Source organism: Canis aureus, chromosome 6 (genome assembly GCF_053574225.1).
Source record: "Canis aureus isolate CA01 chromosome 6, VMU_Caureus_v.1.0, whole genome shotgun sequence".
NCBI lineage: Eukaryota > Metazoa > Chordata > Mammalia > Carnivora > Canidae > Canis > Canis aureus.
Genome location: NC_135616.1, coordinates 47,114,473 through 47,134,716, shown reverse-complemented (window position 1 = coordinate 47,134,716; position 20,244 = coordinate 47,114,473). Strand labels below are relative to the sequence as shown.

Here is a 20,244-nt window from a genome sequence, read left to right as displayed (position 1 = left end):
CCTTCCCCTCTATTTCTTTTCATCTTTTAATCAGGTTAACCCTCTACTTAGTCACTGATAGTGAATCCTTCTGACATCATCTGCAGTTCTGGGTCATTTTACCTATCCTAACATCATCATTTTTCTTAAGTCCATATCTTAATCCTTTTTAGAACATCTGGAACAAATTCTCCCAATATGATACAGTGTTAAGGATTTAACGGGCTAAAGTATTGGAAATATATGTTCACACACACAGATTCCCACATTTGCCACTTACTGGCAGTGTGACCGTGGCCTGATTTCTTACCTGCTCAACTGTTTGGTAAAATGAAGACAACAAAAGTTCCTAAACCATAGGATAGTTGTGGGAACTAATTAGGAAAATGCATATGTAGAGGTTAGCACACAGTTTGAGTCATGGTAAGAACTCAGGAAATGCTATTTCTCATGTGTACTACATATGTACTGCCCAGTAAGTTCATGCATGCATATACATCTAAGAAGGATAAACTTCTCTGGAATTACAGATGTATAGGTGAATGTTCTTTCTGAGAACCCCTCTGTCTTCCTTCAAAATGCTCTTCACAGGGCATCTGGGTGGCTCAGCTGGTGAAGCGTCTGCTGTCTTCTGCTCAGGTCATGATCCCAGGGTCCTGGAATCCAGCCCTATGTTGGGCTCTCTGCTCAACGGGGAGTCTGCTTTTCCCTCTCCCTTTGCTGCTCCCTCTGCTCCATCTCTCTCTCTCTCTCTCAGTCAAATAAACAAAATCTTCAAAAAATAGTGGTTTCCTACATTCAGAATATCAGCTCTTTGATGTCTCATCTTTTCTCAGGTTTTATCAAACCTCTTTTTCTTTCTTTCCTCTAGTCCCTAGGATTCTTGTCCTTTGACTTTTAACCATTTCAAAACTGAAATAAAATACTGTTGGAACTAACATGATCCCAAAAAGCAGTGTTTAACACTAATATTGTTTCTTTTAAATGAACCACTTAATGCCTCAGCTGAGGTTGACAATCAGTTTCTCTGTTTTCCCCGACACTCGTTGGTGACAACGGTCACCTAATTAAGTGTCTTTCTTTGTCATGTGTCTCACACAGCAGCTCAGACAGGAAATGAATGATTCTGGGGAAAAGAAAGCTGGACTCTAAGATCCTCTCAAAGGCGATGTGACCACATGAGAGATCCCCTCACCAGAATGTGCCAACCTGAGATTAAACTTCAAACTCGCTGTTCTGACATTTCCTTCTATGAGAACATCATCTTACCTGGATTCTGTCAATGGTGAGCAGATAAAAGTATTCCCTTAAATTATGGGCATTTCCAAGTAATTGGAAAAGGAAAGGCGGAGTGAAGAGAACTTACTTAGGACATGACACTGAGCTCTATTTTCAGCTGGTAAAAGTAAGGTGACTCCAAGTATTGCTATTTCAGAAGGAATTGGGATTCTTTTCACTTTAGCCTCTGCTGAGGGTCCCTTGCCACAGTCAACAAAAGTCTGTACATGAAGAATTCCTGTGCCCTGAGCTGTCAGGTAGGAAGGGTACTGGACTAGGGACAGACTTCTGATTTAGATGAGGTGAAGTAAAGCAGAGGGGAAGGAAAGGCCCACTGGCCTCCTAGATTTTTCCCCCCTAAATCCAAATCAGATTAAAAGGAATTTGATTATTCAAATTCAAAATAATTTAGATGATTCAAATGCAAAATTCCTTTTGATTCAAAATCAAAAGGAAAATGATTATTTCTGTTTTGGCATCTATTTATAATGCTAAAAAGAAAGAAAAGGAGCGAGTGAGCATAAGTATCTATTTTATCAAAAAGCAGTTAAGATACTATTAACTTTATGAGGAAAGAAATGTTATGGAGATCCAGTGTTATTTTCTATAACATTAGTAGGGAGAACTAGATATCAGGAAAAATCCTAAAATTGCCCTTCTTTATGAAAAATTGGGATAATAAGACCTGCCTTGACAATAGAATCAATGGGATAATGTGTGTGAAGACAAAACTGGAAACTATTGGTCAAATGTGAATTCCTCTTATTATTCTCACTGTACCACAGTGAGGTTAAGTGAAGGTTAAGTGAATTGTCTGAGATAACACCACTAGTACAAGGTATTTCCCAAAAAGAGCTTAACTCATAATAGAAAATAAGAATATATTTAATGTATAAATGCATGAGCTGGGGTTCAAACCCCAGCTGTCTGGCCCAGGACCTGGGAGCTTAATGACTACACTCTGCTGTGCTGCATTTGCCACCAAAGATAAATTCAAAGTTAACTGTGGAGAAGAGATGGAGATTTTCCGTGAGATTAGTACTAATTAAATCTAGAATAAGGGAAACAGAGAGCATTCTGTTAAGTAAGCTGTGAGGAGCTATCCTACTGGAGAAATTTTTGGAATGATATAATTTTCATGTGTTGAATACTTTTGAGAGGTTGGATAATTCCAAAATTTTCCCATGCTTCACATATTGTGGTACAGCGAATGCTCCTCCTTGCCCTAGAAAAGGGAGCAAGGGGGACCAGATCAAACTACAGTTATTTTCTACAAATACAGTAACCTATCCCTATGAGGGGGTAATACATTTACAAGATGGAAAACAATGCCAGGGGCTGTGCCCAGACAGGAGAGACCAAGGTAATGGCATAGCTGATAAAGAACAATTAAAGGAAGTTTCATTTCATCTGACTCCCAAAGCTCATACCAAACTTGCTGAAAAGACCAATATGATCTTTCTTCTCCCTCCACAGTGCTTACACACACAGTCTGTTCCCATGCCAGGGGCATAAGATCCTGAAAGCTGACCTCTCCCCAGGGAATCAGCCAATTGCTTTGAACCCAGTCCAAATTAAACCCTTTCTGGCCTCAGGTTCTTCTGAGAATAAAAACGTCTAGCAGCTTAACTTTCTGTTAGCCTGTTAACTATACTTTGCTAAACATTTATTTTTAAAACAACAGGTCTTTTGCTTACTGCCAAAGTAAAGCACTGCAGAACATTTGGAAACTATTGAAAAGTAAGTATAATGTCATTACTTGAAATCAACTACCATGGTGTATTTCTTTCATATGTGTATCTATGTGTATAATACCAATTTTATATTTAATATATATCTATCATGTCTATATCATTTGTTTCATAAATTTAAAAAACAAGGAATGTGTAAGTGGCTCAGTCACTTGAGCTTCCAACCTGTAATTTGGCTCAGGTTATGATCTCATGGGTCATGAGATCAGGCCTCATGGCTGGGTTTTGCACTCAGCAGGGAGTCTGTTAGGGATTCTCTCCCTCTGCCCCCCACCCATTCACACTCATGCTCTCCCTCTCTCTAAAATAAATAAATCTTTTAAAAAATTTTAATTTCTGTTTAATATAATATCTTCTAAATTTAGTATGATACTGGAAGTACATTCCTATGTGATGAAATAGCTTAAAACATGGATTTCTTCAGGCTGTAATGGAATAGACCATATCAAATCAACCTTTTTCAGAAAGCAATTACAGAAACTGGATAAAATATCAGAAATACATCTAGACAGAGCATTGGAGAAGGACCTAGAGGGACTGGAATCCTAGAGAGAAGGGAACTGCATTGTTGTAAGATCAATGTTTCCCCTGTGTTCCCCCTTAAAGTGTCTATCTCTATTCCTAAGCACTTCAGGAGACATAGGGCAAACAAACAAGGGGTTGAGGGGTGGCAAAAATGACTATGTTCCAGAATTCAAAGGGTCAAGAAAAAAGAAAGATGAGAAAAGAAAAATGTACTATGCATTTTGGCCTCTGAGTGAGAGGCCAAAGGGTCAATATGGAGGTAGCTGATAAAAACACCCAAGCTAAGAACACTTGGGTTTCCAATATTGTTAGGAGAAATAAAAAGAAGAGTTCAGAAACCCCTAAGGAGGAGTCCAAGTAAACACACGAGCCTCCATTGAGATGAAGGAATAGCTTCATCTCAAGGGAAAAAAGCAAACCAGTAAAAGATCAGCCATCACCAAAACTAAAAGCCAGTCTCAAACCATTCAAATGTCCGATATTGCCAAGGTCTTCTGGCCTTACTCAGACTGCTTACCAGGAGAAAATTAATTTCTACACCAAGAACAAAGTAGCCAGAATCTCTAAAATTGTGTTATGATTGTGTTAAAATATGTTACAACCTTGAAAAATTACCAGTTTTACCAGATTGGACTAAATAGATAAAAATGATGAAAAGTGACAACCATGGAATTATCAAAAACAGACTTTAAAATAATTTTAATGAATATGTTTGACAAATTAGATGACAAGAAATGAAGTTTTGGAAGATAATTAGAAACTATAAAAAAGGATTCAGTGGAAATTCTATATCAGAAAAGCATAACATTGTAATTAGGAACACAACAAATACATTTAAAAGTAACTAGACACAGTGGGAAGGAGGATTAGTTATCTGGAAAATAGCACAGAGAAGAGCAAGATGGAAAGTACAGAGAATAGCATACCAGGAACATGAGACATTAGGAAAAGATAATATGCATGAAACTAGAGTCCTGGAATGTGAGTAGGAGAATGGGTGAAGCAACATTCTAAGAGAAAATGGCTAAAAATTCTTATAAATGGATGAAATACATCAAACAGACTTAGGAAGTGTTACAAAAACTGAATAGTATACATAAAAAGAAAACTAGACCAGGGCACCTTTTACTAACACTGCTGAAACTAAAGAAAAGAAAAAAATTTTAAGCCAGCCAGAAAAAAAACCATATAACTTTACAAAGAACAATAATATTGAGGCTGAATTCTCAAAACAAAATTATGGAATCAAAGAAAATTGAGTAATATCTTTAAAATCCCAGAAGAAAGACATTGCCTTTCTGGAATTTAATATCCAGAGGAAATATCCTGGATAAATTAAAGTAAAATAACCACATTTAAGACAGACAAAAACTGGGACACCTTGGTGGCTCAGTGGTTGGCATCTGCCTTTGGCTCAGGGCATGATCCCAGGGTCCTGGGATCAAATCCCACATCAGGCTCCCTGCTGAGAGCCTGCTTCTCCCTCTGCCTATGTCTCTGCCTCTCTCTGTGTCTCTCATGAATAAATAAATAAAATCTTATAAAAACATTCTCTTTGTCTTTAAAAAAAACAAAAACTGAAAAAAAGATGTGTTGTGAGTGAATGTATATTTGAAGAGAAACTAAAGAGAAGTTTTTGGGAAGACGTAAAAATTGATCCTTTAAACACAAAAATTCAGAAGGGAATAAAAATCAAAGATGTAAAATGTGAGTAAGTATGGATTAACAATGACTGTAAAAAGGATTAATAATGCTTTGTAGGATTCTAAATGTATATATAATTTAAATGATGACAAAAATAGTGAAAAGAGAAAGAGGAGGATAAATGAAATTATAAGGTTTTCCATTGTCTGGAAAATGGTAAAAATGCTAATTGACAGTGGATTAAGTGAAGAGGAAGCTACATGTTTTAATATTTAGGATTACCACTAAAAGAAAATGCAATGATAATTTTAAAAATTATTAACACCAAGTAATTTTTTAAAAGAAAGGAGTAAAAGGGAAAGCAAAACAGATCAGGCAAGTAGAAAACAAATAGTGATTTGTTAGCTATAAATACAACTATGCAAGGAATTGCATAAAATATTAAATGTTCTACCTATGGTAAGTAAAAAACCATCAGACTGAAGCAAAGCAAAGCAAAGTCTGTGCTGCTTATAAGAGATACATCTTAAATGTAAGACACATAGAAGTTAAAAGTAAAGGGATAGAAAACATATACCACACAAACACTAACAAAAAGAAAATTGGGGTATAGCAATATAAATATTGAGCAAAGAAGACTTTGGACAAGAGCATTACAGGAAATAATAGGAGCATTTTGCAATGATAAAAAGTTAATTACACCAATAGTAACATATAATGATTCTATATTTTATGCATCTAATAACATTGCTTCAAAATACATAAATGAAACCCCACCTAGTAAAAGGAGAATTAAACAAATCCACAGAGTGAGAGATTTTATAAGAGATTTATCTTGTTAATAGATCAGAAGACTCAATATTATTAAGATGTCATTTCTTTTCACATTGATTTATAGATTCAATACAATCCTAGGCAAAATCCCAGTGAGGCTTTTTGGGTAGAAACTGAGAAGCAATGTTAAACTGAATAGGAAAAAATCAAAACAGTGGAAATACCCAAAAACAACTTTGGAAAAATAAAAATCCAAAAAAGAAGTTTAGAAAGATTGCTTTAGTTTAATTAAAGACTTTCTGTAATCTAAGTAAATAGGACAAATAGATTTGCCTAAAGATAGACACAATCAATGGAACACAAGAGAGACCCCAGAAATGAGCCCCACCCCATTTCCTCATACCATATATAAAAATAAACTTGAAATCAATTGTAGACCTAACTATAAAATTTCTAAGTATAAAATATCTACTGGAAATCACTGGATAAAATCTTTGTGACCTCAAAGTAGGCAAAGATCTCTTAGGAAAGACAGTGCAGTTCATAAAAGGGAAGTATCTTTGAAAAATACTCTTAAGGGGGTGCCTGGTAGCTCAGTGTGTTAAGTGTCTGTCTTTGGCTCAGTCATGATCCCAGATTCCCAGGATTGAGCCCCACATCAGGCTCCCCACTCAGCAGGGAGTCTGCTTCTCCCTCTGACCCTACCCTGACACACGCTCTCTCTCTCCCGCAAATAAATAAATCAAATCTTAAAAAAAAAAAAGAAAAGAAATAAAGATACTATTAAGAAAATAAAAAGGCAAGCCACAGATCAAGTCCCACCTCAGGCACCCACAGGGAGCCTGCTTCTCCTTCTGCTTATGTCTCTGCCTCTCTCTGTGTGTCTCTCATGAATAAATAAATAAAATATTTAAGAAAAAGATATGTATTGAAAATAAATAAATCTTACAATTTAATAAGTCAAACAACAGTAAAAATAGTTCAAAATACCAAATAGGCACTACAATAAAGAAGGCAGGCAGGTAACAAAGCATACTAAGATGCATACGTATTTATTAGTTATGAAAGACATACGAAGCAAATCCACTGTGAGATGCTAAAAGCTGTCTAGAACAAGCATGTTTTACCCCTGTATGAATAAGAAAATCCATAAAATAAATAGGAACAAACTACTGATACTTGGAGTAATATGAATCAATCCCCAAAAGCATTATGCTTAGTGTAAAAAGTAATACACAAAAGGTCACACATTGTATGATCCCATTTACATAACATACTGAAAAGGCAAAAAATACACAAAGATGAGTGGTTGAGAAGGGCTGGATGGGAGACAAGCTACAGAGGGCAGGAAGGAACTTTCTGAGGGGATGGAAATATTTTACACATTGGTTTTGGTGGTGGTTAGGGTAGTTACATAACTGTATATATTTGTCAAAACTCATCAAATGGCACACATAAAGTGTGAATTTTACTGCATGTAAATTATTATACACTTTTCTTTTTTTTAAAAAAAGTAGCTTATGGGATACAGATATAGACAAAATTGTGCCTAGATGGATATTTATAGTTTCAGATCCACATATTAGAGGAGAAATTAAGTTCTAGAAACTTCTCTCAAGAAACTAGAAAAAGTGAGCAGATTAAATCCCAAGATGTAGAAGGAAGGACAGTGTGACATAACATTGAGTACAGTGCTAGACAATGGGCCCTGGTAGAGCTCAGAGTCCAGAAACGGCCCCCAAACCTAAGAGTGCCTGAGACAGGCCATGGTAACGAAAGTATCTTCTATTTGATTGTTGGTGTCTGGTCAGTTGGATAAACAGAAATTTTTTCAATGATTTTTGGTCTCTATCTCACACTATTTACAAATATCAATTACGGGAAGATTATAGATCCATAGAAGATTCAAGATAAAACAAAGTCTCTAGAAAATGAGAGAATATCTTCATGACCTTGGAGTGGGCAAATATTAAATAGGAAAAGTATGTTCACTATAAAAATATTGAGAAATTGGACTTTATTAAAATTAAAAACTTGGATTTATCAAGACACACAATTAAGACAGTGAAAAGGAAGCCCACAAAATTGGAGGAAACCCTTGCTACACACACACACACACACACACACACACACACGATAAAATAATCTTTTCCAGGATGTGCACAGAACTCTTACAATTCAATAAGAGAAAGAGAAACAGCCTAATAAAGATGGCAAGAGACCTGGACAGGAGATTTAGTGAAAAATGCTAAAATGGTCAATAAATATAAGGAAATTGCTTAACCTCAATAGTCATCCAGAAATACAAAATAAAACCACATGGGACACCACCATTATGCACCAGAATTTCTAGAATTAAAAAGGCTGACAATACCAACTGTTGACAAGAATATAATATAACTGAAATTACAGTACACTGCTTAAGGACGCCTACCTTTAGATAATTTGACACTAGCAGCTAAAGCTTAACACAGACATACCCTACAGCCAAACAATTTTACTCCTAGGTATACACCAGCAGATATAAATACATACAGGCACCAAAGACACATAGGGGAATGTCCATAACATTGTTTGCAATAATTTACAAACTGGAAACAATCCAAATGTCCATCAATGATAGAATGGATAGATACATTGGGACATATTTATGACATGGAAAAAGCTCATGAATATAGTTTCTTTGAGCAAGAGAAGACATACAATAGAGTACATACTGGATAATTCCATATATGCAAAGTTTAAGAATATGCAAAACTAATCTATGATGACAGGAGGCAGAGGAGAGGTCACCTTTGGAGAGGTAATGACCAAGTGGGCACATGAGAGAGACTTCTAGGATGCTGATACTGTTCTATTTTTTGATCTGTGTGGTGGTTACATGGTGTTCACTTTGTAAAAATTCATGGAACAGTACACTTCTGATTTATGCACTTTTCTCATCTCATAATGTTATATTTCTATTTTTAAAATTTTACTTAAAAACATGGTTTTTTAGGACTATAGTCATTTGAACATATCAATATTCCTTGTTTGTGTAACCCACTTCCTCTGGTGATTCTTTTTAGATGTTTGTTATATACTTACTTATTATAAAAAAATACTTTTTTTTTTTTTACAATGATCATGCTTTACTTTTCTTATTCAAATCTTTGACTCCTTTCTAAAGATAAAGTCCTAGAAGTAGAAGAGCTGGGTCAATGGATACATCCTTTTAATGACACTGAATACATATTGCCAAATTGCCCTTAAGAAGATCTCACTATCAAAACATTGAAGGTCAGTCTTACCAAGATAGATTTAAATGTTCCTAGCCTTGATCCTGCTTGACCTTTACAACATTAGACACTATCTATCAGCTCTTCTGTAAAATTCTATTTTGCTTTGGCTTTCTTGGCACCACTCTGCCTGTTCCATTCTCCTCTTCCTTCTGCTTGACTTTGCATGTACCCCTGGCTCAGTTTTTGTCCTTTTTCTCTCTCCTCTCTTCTAGAAGAATGTGTCTCTTACTTGTTTACTTTTCCCTATATGTTTATGGTTTCCCATTTTCAACCTCTTATCTTGTTCTGTGGTTCCAACAGCCAAGCATTAGCTATTTTCCTTTTGCTATCACTATCTTAAATGGAATTAAGTAATGCGACCAATGGCTAATGAACTAATAAATATTTGAAAAGACAGAAAGAATGAGTGGTATTATTCTGATGATCAAAGATCCCAGGACTTGCAGGACGTGCCTCCAACCAGCATTCCCTTTGGCTCCTGACTCTGCTCTCTTGCCCCTCCTTCTTCTCCACCTCTCCCTGCCTTCCTCAAGCCTTTTCCTCTCTTGTGCTCACACCATCTTCACGTTTTCCTTTTTTTTTTTTTAATTTATTTTTATTTATGATAGTCACAGAGAGAGAGAGAGAGAGAGGGGCAGAGACACAGGCAGAGGGAGAAGCAGGCTCCATGCACTGGGAACCTGTTGTGGGATTCAATCCCAGGTCTCCAGGATCGCGCCCTGGGCCAAAGGCAGGCACCAAACCACTGCGCCACCCAGGGATCCCACGTTTTCCTTTTTGTTTCATTTTATCTTCTCTCCATTCTAAATTATACAAAATACGTCTGACTAGCTTTCCATTTAATTTACATTTTGAATAAAGTTTCATGATCCTGTTTTTACAATTAGAGCCATTAAAATTAAAAACAGATGAGCTAAATGTCTTGTTTTCTAAGAGAAAATCATTTGCTGTTTTGAATGTGGCCTATCCTTAATTGGAAAAAAAGTGTTCATTGATTACTTTGTATTGCTTAAAGTATAGCACTAATGCTATTAGTTATTGCAGGTTTACTACCATATAATTTGCTTATTCTTTAGAATATTGCTTTGACATGGGTTTATACTTTCTCCAGTGAGAAACTGAGGCATAGGCAGGGCATTTGTCCAGGTCACATATCTGGCAGGCTGCAGAGCTGGGATTCGAACCCATGTTTGTGTGACTCCTGAGTCTGCACTTGGAACCTCTCTACTGGGAGCTTGGTGAATGCTGTTAACTTAAGCAGTAATAATCTCTCTGGAGGAAAGAACAGACAGGACACCACTCAGAATGATCTTTATGATGCCTGTCACCTGGCCCCTCCCCCACTATAATCTACTTTGAACATGATAAGAGAGATTAATAAAATTAATAGTCCTATTTTACACATGGGGCAGGTACAGGATCACGAGCATGAGGCCTTGTGGTGTGTCCAAGAGCTCTGCTCAGAGTGGAAGGTGGCATGGAGGTCGTGGCTAGGAAACTTTGAAGCAAACCGACAATATCCTTTGCAATACTCTATCTACGATTGATTTCTCATCTTCACCTCTAAATCCATGAGGAAAAGAAGAGAGAAACACCTTCCAATTCCTTCTTGTTTATAAACTGTAAGAATTAAAGTGCATAACAGGAAGAGACCAGCTGAAATCATGTTTTTTATTATGTAAGCCAGGGCCATCTGATTTGTCATTGGTGCTTGGACCACTGTGAGTTCCTGTCGTCTGTATGTCTGGCTCCCTGTAATTTTAGAGCTTTGTTAGCCTGATGTTTAGAAGCTCCCACAAGACCCTTCTTGAAACTCTTCCTCTCCTTTATTTGTTTGTTTTATTTTGCTATAAAGATAACAGGTCATCAATTTTGTTTGCATAAATTCTACACTGGATAATAGAACACCCACATTAATTTACTGACACCTGTTCTCATAGAATGCAGAATTCTGTTTCTTTTCTTTCTTTCTTTCTTTCTTTCTTTCTTTCTTTCTTTCTTTCTTTCTTTCTTTCTTTCTTCTTTCTTTCTTCCTTTCTTTTTAAAGATTGTATTTATTTATTCATGATAGACATAGAGAGAGAGAGGCAGAGACACAGGCAGAGGGAGAAGCAAGCTTCATGCTGGGACCCCGAGGCGAGACTTGATCCTGGGACTCCAGGATCGCGCCCTGGGCCAAAGGTAGGCGCCAATCCGCTGAGCCACCCAGGGATCTCCTATTTCTTTTCTTTAACACACACACACACATACACACACAACCTTTATCACATCTCCATTCCCAGAGTACCACTCAAGAAATGCTGTGAAATGATACAGTAATGAGGCATTCGTAGGAGAGAAAGCTTTATTTGCAGCTGAGAAGCCAGGGTATGAAGGACTGCTGGTCCAAACCACCAGGTCTGCAGAAAGAGTGGCGATGCATCGCTGTGTGAAGAATGGGGTCTGTGCTTCTCAGGCACAGCATTTGACATTTACAAAGCTCTTATTGCTTCTTCAAGACTCAGATCAGTTGTTATTCTGTGTGAAGCCTTCGTGATCTGTGAGAGGAGTGAATCACGCTCTTTCCTTTCCTGGTACGTACATTTGAATCCAAGTGAACAACAGGCCCACACTTTCTGAAGGCCTGGGTATCAGCTGGCTTCCCAACCACAGAAAATGTGGCAGGGCTTGTTGGCCTACAGCCAGGAGGAGGATTTGTTGGAGACTCTGAAGAGGGAAGGAGTACTTTGGGGGGTACATGTAGTATGGAACTGGAGAAACAGGGAATGTGATAATACCCCCACCCCCAGATCACCAATACTTAGAGAGGACCATCTAACTCCAGATCATAGGATAGCCATCACTGCACTTAAGTGGTATTTTAATTAATGGTTTACATTTCTGTGTCTCATTCTAACAAGTGATCGCCCTGAAGGCAGGAACTTTGTCTTTGCCCTGTCACCCTAAAGACAGCTGGAACAGAGCAGATGCTGATGACTGCAGAACAAATACGTATGTAGAAAATGACAGTCCAGCCAGTTAAAAACACTGATTGGCAGACAATGAGGCAAGTCAAGCACATTGGCACTTGCCCTACAGAAATGGTGACCATTAGCTATTCATGGATGTCTCCACACTCTTTCCAATCAGGGTTTCTTTTACCCCATTTGGAGAGTTTGCAACATTGCACAAAGTTCCCTGGGCAGTCCCGTTACTATACATCCCAGCCAGGACCCCGTGGAATGTAGCATGTGCCTGGCAAGCCATTAGCACTGGGAAAACCCTCAAGGATCTAATCCCCAGAGGAAGATGATATATATATATATATATATCAAATCCAGATCACATTTTTGTAAGCAGCTCTCAAACCTAAACACTTTGAGGTTATTGGGAAATTTCTTTCAAATCTTATAGTAGACCAAAGCAAAGCTGAAAGCAAAGCCACTATTCACCTGTCTGGGCCATGAAGCTGAACTGGAGCCAACACCCTCAGCTGGCTGGGGCCCCTCATATCCTGCTATTGATCACAAACGCTTCTCATAGGGAAGTCAAAAGGAGACTGGGCAGGAACATTTACACATACTTCTCTTAAGAGTGCTCTTTCATAATCAAAGACTATAATTGCTTTGCTCTGAAGCTACTGTTCCTGCAGAGAAGTTTCCCTTCTTGCTTATTTTTTAAATTTCAAGCTAAAAAGCAGTTTCTGGACTGAAGGGAAAGTAGCGAGGACACGGGCAGAGGAATCTGCAAGACTCTGGGCAATCATGGAACTGCAGACACAAGACTAAAGTCACATACTTGAGAGCATCATGAAGCCAAAGGCAGGGTCCTGGGTCTGTGGCCTGGCCCACTTCTCCAGGTGAAGAGCAGTAGAACCAATACTGATCCTTTCATCCCAATAGACACAACCGGAAGCTGTTAATTCCTGAGCAGACTTAACACTTCTTGTGGAGCAAAACTGGAGCCCAATAGTGGGACGATGGAGTGGTTAAAAATGTAAAAGGATGTCAGAACACAGGGAGGATCTATGCCAGTGCTGAAAGCTGGTGAAGCCACAACCATCCTTTATGCCTACAATGTTCCTTTCTCCCCACACCCCACCACACCCCACCAATGTCCTAGCCACTTCCCTTGCAGAGCAAATTTAACCCAAAGCCTTTCCTCTGCAGGGGTCAATTACTTTGGAAACCTTCAATCTAACTGCAATTATGACTGACCTCTTAATAAAGGGATGTAAAGTGTCAGGGAGCCAGTGAGGGAGATTCCTACGGTGCCACCTTCCCCCGGCCACGGTAGGTAATGTTCATTCCTATTCTGCTAGCTCTGCCATGGGACTGTCTTCATGGGACAACTTCATCTTTTCTCTTTGTCTAATCTGATATGTCCGGCAGGATGAGCTCTTCCACAGAATCTCAGGAAAGTACTTTCCAAAGATTCCTATGATTTAAAAACAATGTATACAAGGTCAGATACTCTGAATTTTCTGTGACTCTTTTTACTATGAGTTATTTACCAAACTCTATGTGGAAATGTTTCATTTATGGATTACTAAGTGTTTTCTGAGGACATGAACTGTATGCTGGGTACGGGGATAGATGCTGGAAACAAATACTTGCCATCACTCAGAGATTTTGTTACTTCACTTTTGAGTAGACTACAAAAAGTAAAATATAAATGAAGTATAGTTTTGTCTGGTTTGCTCTTATACTGTCATATTGCTTTATTTATTCATTCAGATACTTATGTTCCTGTCATGTGCCCAGCATAGAAACTGATGGAGTGGCTTAACTGTGCTAATTCCAGAATCTACCAAAGGCTCTCTGGGTCTAGGTCCGACTCTACCATTCCCCAGCTGTTATTAAACCTCAGGTGTCTCATCTTTAAATTGGGCATCATAATGGCATTTGTTTCATAGGGCTGTAGTAAGAATATAATGAGAAAATCCAATAGAATTCTTGGCACATGAGAAGCATTCAATAAACATGAGCTACTTGGCTGGATATAAGAAATGATGTTGGGGTCCCTGGGTGGCGCAGCGGTTTAGCCCCTGCCTTTGGCCCAGGGCGCGATCCTGGAGACCCGGGATTAAGTCCCACATCGGGCTCCCTGCATGGAGCCTGCTTCTCCCTCAGCCTGTGTCTCTGCCTCTCTCTCTCTCTCTCTGTGACTATCATAAATAAATAAATATTAAAAAAAAAGAAATGATGTTGGTAGTCACTCAGAAGAACTCTGGAGTTCAGTTTATAGAACAGATCTAAAAAGATACATCTCAGGATGAATATAGCCATCAGAGGCCCATGCACCTTGAGAAATGAAAGTCAACTCCAGTGAGTGTAGTGGACTCTATACTATCAGGCATGATGAGTCCTCAAGGGAACTAAGCAACAGTACCAGTGACACTGCACCTGAAAGTGATGATTACCACCTGCGCTACCATGACCTCCATCACCACCTTAACTTGCATCATCTCAACACCACCAGTACCACTTGTGCTACTCCCAAACAATAGCATCACCTCTACTGCCAGCACCAGCAACACCAAGGCCACCATTCCTACTTCTATATGCAACCAATACCTTTGTCTCCACCACCATCATCACTGCTACCATCTGCCATTACCACTTCCACTAATCTCCAGACAGCTCCATCACCACCACCACCACCACCTATACCATCCCAATGATATAATAATTATTAACATGCATGCCATTGTTTCCCAAAGAATAGCCCATTGCTACCTGATTCAGAATCCTCTGGGCATTGTATTAAAATTAGATTTAAATTTAAAATAACTTGAAACGTACTGAATCTAAATCTGTGGATATTCTCTAGAAACCGCATTTTAACAAGCTCCCAGGTGATTCATTTGTAAGGAGCTATAATAGGAAAATCACTGAATTTGAGGACGTGTGTATCCATCCACAAACTAGGATTCCTTATATTTCTTTTTTTTAAAAAAAGATTTATTTATTTTTAAGTAGAGAGAGAGAGCCAGTAAGCAGGGAGAGGGGCAGAGGGAGAGAGAAGGAGAGAATCTCAAATAGACTCCGTGCAGAGCACAGAGCCCAGTGTGGGGGCTCAATCCCAGGACCTGAGGCAAAACCAAGAGTCTGCACACTTTACTGGCTGAGTCACCTGGGTGCCCCCCCCCCTTATCTTTCTTTTGAAGCCTCTACTGGGTGTTTACTTGATTAGGGCCCATGGGGTGTTTAGAGAGAAGAGTTTGCAAGCATCAATGTGTGATGAAAATTAGGATAAAATTAAATGTATGAATAAAGGCTAAGTTGTGCCCAGACCAAGCACTTACACGTTCTAGGCAGATATAGCTGAACTCATCTCACTGGTCCTGGGATCTCTAATCTATAAAATGAAGACATGCCTGAAGTCACATGGTTACTAATAGCAGAGCCAGGACAAAACAAACATGTCTTTTGACTCTCAGTCTGGTTTGGTTGGTTTTCCAAGGAGCTGGTCCAGGAGAGGGAGGCAGAGGAAAACACCAACAAGAGCAGACTGACTGGGAGCCAGCTCTGACTCAGCCCACAGACGAGATGAGTGTGTAACATTATGGGAGATGATGATGTGTAGCCAGAGACCAGGCCTGGATAGAGAAATATGAAAGAGGAGAGACTGGTCTTTGGACACTTTGATTTCTTCCCATCATTTCTGCTTTTCCTTGTAAAACAACCTTCTCTTCACCGCTCTATCTATTGCCAACTGGCAGGTGGCCTCAGGGTCCATGCTCCTGTGCAGATCTGCTGATGCATTTTCCTTCATGATCTCCTGTCTCCATCTGTCCTTTGTCGGCAGCTACTCTTTCTAGGACCTCTCCAAACCCGCCACACTGGACTCATCACCACATCGCTGCATTGCACCCAGAGCCCCTCCCACCCTGGGGCCCTGGCTCTCCCCATCCTTCTGCCCAGGCTATAGCTGGTCTCACCCCCTTTCAGCCCTTGTTTAAGTGCTCCCTTATTAAAAAGCTCTTCCCTGATAGCCCTGTGCAAAGGAGGCATGGCTCACCCCACCCCTCTGTCCTGACTTCTTTCTCACTATCTGACACATCAGATAAATATTTCTTAGTCTGTGTGTCTCTCTCCTCTAACCAGAATGGAAGTTCTTGAGAGCGGGGAATATATGTCTGTTTTATTCAAACAGTGCCTGACACATACAGGCTCTCAATAGATCATTCAAACAAATGAATCACCTATGAACAAACCGATGAATCTCCCACTCTGCTGCAAAGCTAAGCTCTGCTAGCACAAGTAATGGTTAATATCTTACCCTTTTCCAGATGACACATTTACATGTGACAAGGACGTTCAAGAGAAAATGTTCTAGTTCCCAGAATTGCCCTGATGGCATAGATATGGCATATGTGTCAGGCCCCTGAAGCTGACATTGTGAAGCACCCGCTCGGCCACCCCTTGGTTACCCAACAATCACCATCTACCACTGAAAATCCAGCACCCCGTGGAGGGCCTGGCAATGATGGTGTGGGAGGCTCTATTTTGCCCACATGGATGGTCTGCTCTGCGTATAATCATTTCATCAACATTTCCATGAGGCTTTCAATTCATTGCTATCACCACTTTTGCTTATAAAACTGTAACTTCACAGCCAGCCTGATAGCCAGACACAAATTCAGGTCTTGCTTCTCATTTTGCTGATGACCCTGTGATCTGTTGTGGTTTTGCTACTACACGTGATGAACAGAAAACATAAGGTGGTCGCATAAGGAAGCCAGACTTTCTTCAGAGAGTAAATGCTGAAGTTTATGAGCAATTAAGAAGTTTGAGATCCTGGGGGCGCCTGGGTGGCTCAGTTGATTAAGCATCCAACTCTTGATTTCAGCTCAGATCCTAATCTCAGAGTCATGAGATGGAGCCCCACATTGGGCTCTGTGCTCAGCAGGGAGTCTGCTTGAGATTCTCTCTCCTTCTCTCCCTCCCTTTGCCCCTCCCCCCACTCATGCTCTAAATTAATTAATTAATTAATTAATTAATTTAAAAAACCTTTAAAAATAAAAAAAGAAGCTTGAGATCTGATTGTATGTTTTGCACCAGGCTTCCCTAGGAAGTCACTTTCCTAAGTGGGGAAGAAAATAGTTGTGTGAAGTGATCTCACCATTTGAGGATTCAGTTTTTAATCAGTGCTAAATTAATCAGAGTTTGCCTGGATTTGCAATAAAACAGCTGCTAAACAAACTGTGAAGGAACATAATGTGTCAATATTCTGTTAAAACCAGCAACGAAATCCTTCCTAATCAAATCCTGCGGCTACTGTCAAAACTAGCAAACCCTGAATGACTACCACTGGCAAACGAGATGCCGCATATGACAGCTTCCACAAAACACCCTGAACACATGTGCATGAGCAACCTTTCCTCTAAAAAATTCCCATGCTTGGGACACCTGGGTGCCTCAGTGGTTTAGCGCCACCTTCGGCCCAGGGCCTAATTCTGGAGTCCTGGGATCGAGTCCCACATGGGGCTCCCTGTGTGGAGCCTGCTTCTCCCTCTGCCTGTGTCTCTGACTCTCTCTCTCTCTCTCTCTCTCTCTCTGTGTGTCTCTCATGACTAAATAAATAAAATCTTTAAAAAAATTGGGGCACCTGGGTGGCTCAGTCGGTGAAGTGTCTGCTTTTGGCTCAGGTCATGATCTCCGCATCCTGGAATCAAATCCCACGTTGGGCTCCCTACTCAGTGGAGAATCTGCTTCTCGCTCTCCTGTTCCCCTTGCTCATGCTCTCTGGCTCTATGTCAAATAAATGAAGATCTTAAAAAAAAAAAAAAAAGAACTTCCATGCTTTGGACAAACATGCTGACACAGAAATCCATGTTTAAATGCATCTTAAGTCATTTTAATGGTTACCTTACGACTGCCTGTACATATTTTACCCACTGAAAGATCTTGATTTCAAGGTATTGTTCATTTTACCATTTTCCCCATTTCATAAATATAATTTGATGACTTCTTTAATAGTATCTTTCTTAATTCTACCCGAGGTCGAGTTTTTTTTTCAAATTCAGATAAAATATTGTGGTTCTTACTTTATTTTTTAAAGACTTATTTATTTATTTTAAAGAGAGAGAGAGTACAAAGGGGAGGGGCAGGGGGAAAGGGAGAGAGAATCTCAAGCAGACCCTGCCCTGAGCACAGAGTCCGACATGAGGCTTGATCTCACCACCTGAGCTGAAACCAAGAGTCCAATGCATAAACACCTGTGCCCCTGTAGTTCTCACTTTAATGGGGAACTCCGCTGGCCCCATTTATATGTTTAACCCCTCCCCCATGCTCTCTATTATCCTTTCCTCTTCAGATCACTTACCACTCACATACTACTTCTTGCTTACTTATCCACTGTCTGTATCCCATCCACCAACTCCCCCCCAGCTAACGGTCAGCTCCACAGGGGCAGGGGTTTTATCTGTTTTGCTTACAGACAGCATGCCTGACCTATAGAGGGTGCTCAATAAAGAACTGCTGAGCATAGGAATCAAAGAACAATGGTTAAGAATGTTGGCCTCAGAGTCAGACTCTCCAGAGTTAAATCCAGGCTCTGTCACTTGGGAAGATGTTTAGACATTTTAAGCCTCGGTTTCTCTTCTGCAGAATGGGAATGATAATACTGATAACTGCAACTAATAATAATAATATACGTCACGGTGTTACAAATAGCAAAGGAATGCTGTACGTAAAAAGTTAGTAACATTTGTACACAGAGCAGTCCCTTGGTGTCGAGGTGGGCACTGTTGATGCCTTTGTGCTCCACTGAACGTCCCAGAAGCTCTCAAGAGCCAAGGAGGTGTGCTTGGAGGCATTGGGGGCTGGGATCCAAGCTCCACTCAGAAATCCCTTCAACCAGAATAGCACCTCGGCTTGCTTAAAATTCTTATTTCTTTTTAATTTGTCTACCATCTAGGTAAGGTTTCATTTGAGAAAAAAAAAAAAAAGTGTTCTACATTTTTAAATGGTCAGAGGTTCACTGTCATTAGAAGAGAAACATTAAGGTCTGCTCTTCCAAGACTGGGCATTTGTGCTTTAGATAACAGCTTTGCACCTGTCGCATGGATACTATTGTCCCTTCCAGTCGAGGGCACAGAAAGGGCCTGGCAAGTAGACTGCTACAGAAAGAAGAGAACAGAGTGAGTCAGGTTACGTTGTTCACCAAGTACAACTCCTAGGACACAGCAGGTCCTTGGGGAACAGCAGATCCCACATCTTTCCTTGTGGGGGCCTAAGGCAGCCAACAGCCACATCCCAAAGAGCAGCAAACATATTCCAGGTTTCAGTGCTCATGACATGAGGATCACCAGTCATTTGGGATCAGATACAGCATAGACCCCGTGCATAGTTGGAGCTAAGAAGGCACTGTGAATTCTTGAAAAGGTTTCAGGAACTTAAGCCTAGTCTATTTCTACTTGCTTTTTCTGCAGAGAAACCACTGCTCATCTGCCAGCCTCACAGCCAGAGCCACTTCAGCTACCATCCCAGAAAAGTCCACCTATCAGGATTCTGGGCATTTTCCTCAGAGACCCCTGGGCTTCCTTTCTAAATAAATGGTTCATTCACCACAAAGAAAAATCACAAGGATGTGCATGCTTGCTACAGAGGGTCCCTCTCCTGGAATCAACAGCCCCAGCCACATGTTCATTGGTGCGACTACACTCGGCCACCTGTGAACACTGTTTCCAGGCCCCCAGGTTGAACGCCCTCCCTGCTTGCCTCCTCACTGATATACTTTGAGATTCTAGTGACAGGCCTCTGACAAAAGACAGGAGGCAGCTTGAGGACTAGAAGCAGGGTTTGGAGAGATTGACCCCGACTTGGCTTTGGGAAAATGAGTCCTATGTCTGATTGACAAAGAATGTGATTTGGGAAATAACTCCGTACTCCTTCCCACCACTGGGCCTAAATCAGGCTTGGCTTGGCAAGACAGGGACATGGACAGGGAGCCTTCAGATGGGAGGGAAGGGATGGGAGGGGAGGGAGCCGAGCCAGAGGGCTGTGTGATCTCTGGGATGAGGTACA

The 20,244-nt window shown here is 40.1% G+C and overlaps 1 long non-coding RNA gene across 10 annotated transcripts in view; it reads left to right on the top strand.

Annotated features, from left to right (window-relative positions):
* Positions 1 to 19,787, top strand: part of LOC144316033 (uncharacterized) — a 106,973-nt gene extending 87,186 nt beyond the window's left edge. For 4 of the 10 annotated variants that reach the window (XR_013381803.1, XR_013381806.1, XR_013381799.1 and 1 more), the window contains 5 exons: positions 1,081 to 1,264; positions 2,942 to 2,997; positions 9,121 to 9,230; positions 13,381 to 13,503; positions 19,650 to 19,786. This is a non-coding gene — a long non-coding RNA (uncharacterized LOC144316033). Of the gene's footprint in view, positions 1 to 1,080; positions 1,265 to 2,941; positions 2,998 to 9,120; positions 9,231 to 10,644; positions 10,792 to 13,380; positions 13,504 to 13,947; positions 14,064 to 19,649 lie in introns of those variants that run through there. The other 6 variants (XR_013381805.1, XR_013381798.1, XR_013381800.1 and 3 more) reach the window with 6 other exon arrangements.
* Positions 19,788 to 20,244: the final 457 nt, after the last annotated feature.